Source organism: Mustela lutreola, chromosome 4 (assembly GCF_030435805.1).
Source record: "Mustela lutreola isolate mMusLut2 chromosome 4, mMusLut2.pri, whole genome shotgun sequence".
Lineage (NCBI taxonomy): Eukaryota > Metazoa > Chordata > Mammalia > Carnivora > Mustelidae > Mustela > Mustela lutreola.
Window position 1 is genome coordinate 55719232 of NC_081293.1, and position 4345 is coordinate 55723576.

Genomic DNA, 4345 nt, shown 5'->3' on the forward strand with positions numbered 1-4345 from the left:
GGCACATTGCCAGGAGGGTGACAGGGCATCTGCTGGGCTCCCCCGTCCTGGCACGGAGGGCACCTCAGCCCGCCAGAGCTGTGGCTGGGAGCGCTGCATGCTGTTCCCGTACTTTCCCTGGTGTGCGTGTGTGTGCCGTGCACACGCATGTGGGAGGTTGCCCAGTGGCACTGTGGGTAGTCTCTCTCACACCTGCAACTGGGGGTTCTGGCGGGGGGTCAAGAATGGTTCCATTGTGGGCGCCTGGGTGGCTCAGTGGGTTAAGCTGCTGCCTTCGGCTCAGGTCATGATCTCGGGGTCCTGGGATCGAGTCCCACATCGGGCTCTCCGCTCAGCAGGGAGCCTGCTTCCCTCTTACCTCTATCTCCCTCTCTGCCTGCCTCTCCATCTGCTTGTGATATCTCTCTGTCAAATAAATAAATAAAATCTTTAAAGACTTCTTGGAACCTTTCTTGTGTAGTGTGGGTTTGCAGCTGCTGAATTCTTTCAGCTTTAAAAAAAAAAAAAAAAAAAAAAAAAAAAAAGAATGGTTCCATTGAGCTGTCCTTCACTGAGCCTTCCTTCTATACCAGGCCCTGTTCTGAATACTTTCCACAGATTTCCTCAGTCTGGTGTCATAGTGACCCGAGGAGGCAAGCGTTAGTCTCACTTTTACAGAAAAGCAGCCACAGATTGGTTAAGTGACTGGCCCCAGATCTCACAAGGAGTCAGCAACAGGGCCAGGATGAGAACCCAGGCAACTGGGCTCCAAAGCCTTCGCACCGACCACCAGGAGAACGGCCTCGCCGCACGACCAAGTCACCTTGTTTCTGCTAGTCATTAGTTCTGGAGCTCCTCACTGTCACCAAGGGAGAAAATGGGTTAGAGCCAATCCAGACCTCTGCAGGAGATGTGGGCCAAAATAACCACAATGCGATACTTAAAAAACAGGGGGAGGGTGTGCCTGGATGACTCAGTAGGTTGGGTGCCCCTGTCTTGATCTCGGCTCGGGTCATGATCTCAGGGTCATGAGATGGGCTGATGTGGGGCTCCTGGCTCCACGCGGAGTCTGCTTGACATTCTCTCTCTCCCTCTGCCCCTATCTCCGTGCCCCCCCCTCTCTCTCAAATAAATAATCTTTAAAATATATATATATATAGCCACAATGCGGAGATGCAAGTTTCAGACAAGTGTAGGGGGAAGACTGCCTCCCACACCTGCCTTTTAGATCTCCAGCTGGGGGGCACCCTGGGATACCATGAGCAGTCCAGGAATAGGAGGCCTGATGAAGTTCTGTCCTGGGAGGCCACCTGCTGGCCAGACAGCAACAGGACAGCCTGGGCAGCCAGCCTCCCCAGGCCTCCCTTGGGCCAGGGAGCTCTTGGGGGCCCACGGTGCGCTTAGCACCGTACTAAGTGTGGAAATGCAGAACAACACAGAGGGTAACATCAACAGCCCTGGGGGGGCCGCTTACAGTCAGGTAATAGAGGCTGGCATAAACCAAGAGCCCCATGAGCAAAGCCGAAACTAGAGCTGACAAGTGCTCGGAAGGGAAAATACAGGGTATTTGGAGGGAGTGTGGGGCTGGGGGTCCTTTTTGGACAGGAAGGCAGGGGGAAACCTTGCTAAGGAGGTCATATTTAAGCAAAGACTTGAAGGTCAAAGAGGTGTCTGCGAGGCAGCATGGGGAAAAGGGCATTCTGGACAGAGGGACAGCAGGGTCAAAGGCCCTGAGATGGGGAGAGGCTCGTCAAAGCCCAGGAACTGAGAGAAGGCTGGCGTAGCCAGAGAGCAGTGGGGCCCACAGGAGATGGGGGGCAGGGGCAGGGTGGGTTTCAGGAGCTCGTATTTGATCCTAAAGGCAGTGGAAGGCTCTGAAGGGTCTCCCTAAGGGAAGGGCTGCCATCCTATCTGACAGCAGCTCCCCAGAGAACTGGATTATGGGGGGGAGGAGGGGGAAGACCAGCAAGAAGCCACTGCATCTGTCCAGGCAAGAGATGGCAGTGGCTGGGACCAGGGTGATGACAGGGAAGATGGAGAGGAGCAGACAGGTTCTAGAGAATGATTTTGAAAGCAAAATCAACAGGGCTGGTTTTGGATTGGATGTTGGGGTGTTGAGGGAACCAGGGTCGAGTAACTGGGTCGACAGAGGGGCTCGAGTGAAGTGGGAACAGCAGGCAAGGAACACAGAGAGAGCCCAATCTTGGATGGGGTGGGGGGGTCAAGATCCCCCCCAAGGGAGCCCAGGGGAGCCGCACCGATGGACAGTAGATCAGAGTCCTGAGCTCCGAGGAGTGGTCTGGGCTAGAGAGAGGCAGGGCACCTCGGGTATCAGGTGGAGTTTAAAGTCTCCAGGAGAAGCGAGTCGTGGGAGGACAGGAGAGCCGTCAGAGCTGAGTAGGTGGGGTGAGGGGAAGCGAAGAGGAAAGAGGCTGAGGACAGGGACCGAGCAGGGACAGCCAGGGAGGTGGAAGGGAAGCTGAGTGGGATGAAATCCAAGGGGTAAGGAAGGGTTTCAATTGTATCAAAGGCTGGTGTGAGGTCAAGTAGGCCTAGAACCAACTTGGCAGCAGGATCCCACAACCCAGGTGGTTGGGGACAGCGGGAGGCACTCTTAGGGGTGAAGAGTGACCCTGGGTGGCGGGAGTTTCAAGGATTGCAGGGAGCAGAACTCATCAACAACTTGGTTGGGAGGAGAAGATGCCGCAGCTAGAAGGGAACTGGGGTGGGCAGCTGTAAAGACAGGGTGTCAGGGCACCATGGTGCTGTGCTGATGGGATTAGGGGCACGGAGGCGAATAGAGGACACTGGCCAGGCTGCAGGACCCAGCAGCTTTCCAGAGCCCCTTCTGCTCCATCCCCTTCCCCCTGGTTTCTGCAGTCCCTCCTGTAATGACCACCCCTTCCTCTGATGAGGGAAATTGAGCCCATAGAGAGGCTCCAGGTCACTCAAGGGCTCTGCCCAAGCTGGCTCCTTCCATAGCAGACAAAGGGGGTGGGTGATGGGGGAAGGTGGGGAGGTTTGCCAGGCTGTTGGGAGTCCTGGGAAGACAAGAATGTGGTCATGGGAGCCCACTGACCAGGTCTGGGTGCTCTTCTCTTCCTGCCAGGCCTACACACACACACAAACACACACACACACAAACACACACACACATAACCCTGGGCAGTGTGGCAGAGGACAGCAGACAGAGAAAGTACCCCAGAGAAATGACTTGTTGTGGAACTTGAGCCTCATATTGTTGAGGAAAGGAGCCGTTAAGAGAAAATACGAACCTACTAAGATACAACAGGGTGGGGGGCCTTGGAAGGGTCTGAAGCTTACACGTCATTAGCTTCAGCGTAACTCCACCTGTGGTTGCCCTGACCTCAAGCAAGTGATGGGACCTCTCAGCGCCCACTCTGCGAGCTGAGAGCACCAAATGAGACAAGTGTGCACAGCGCTCCCGCGGGTCTGGCTCGGGCACGGGTGCACTGTGGCAGACTGCGGTGACAGCTAGCGTAGCCCAGGATCCCCTGAGGCTGGGGGTGTGGGGACCCCTGCTCTCAGTGCGCTCAGAGACAGCAGCAACTCCTGGGGGCAGGAAACACTGAGGAGGACGAAGGGGGGGGTGGTGTGTGTGTGACCCATGTCTCCTGTCATATCCCTTTCCCAGAGCTAGCCTGGTACTTCCTGGGGACTCTGCAGATGGTCCTGAACTATGACTTTATCCTCGGGTCCCCTGGTCTACAGAGCAGGACCTGCCACCCCTTGAGGCCGGCTGGCAACAGGAGAATTAGGCTATTGGACAGAGACCCAGAGTGGGAATGGGACGGGGGAAGGGGGACACATCCAGCCACCCCCAGGGAGCCCTGACCACCCTGCTGCCCCATCCGGGGCTCACCTGGGAGTGCCCCCCTTTGGCGGGGCTCAAGTCCAGGACCCCATGGTAGTGGCTCGACCCACAGGGCTGGGGAGATGCCTGCTGGGCGGTGCCAGGACGCAGGAGCCACAGATAGGACTGGGGTGACTCCACAGCGTCCTCAGGCCAGGGCTCAGGGTGGGGGCGGCCCAGGGAGGGGGCGGCCCCGGGGACACTCACCGCTGCCTCGGGCCTCCTGTCCAGCGGCGCCACAGCCGCTCTGCCTGCTTTCCTACAGAGACGGGGCCTGCGAGGCACCGTAGGCACTCAGCTCGGTCCCACGGGGTCTGCAGGCTCCAGACGCCTGGGCTGTGCCAAGGGCAGGGCCCGGTGCACCAGGCGACTGGGCACCGCCCCCTCACATCCCTTTAAGACCCTTCTCCAGAAACAAGGAAGCGAACCAGAGGCAGGCACACACGCTGAAGGGCACAGGTTCGACTATTGGGCCAGCCGGTGCTCCCTTCC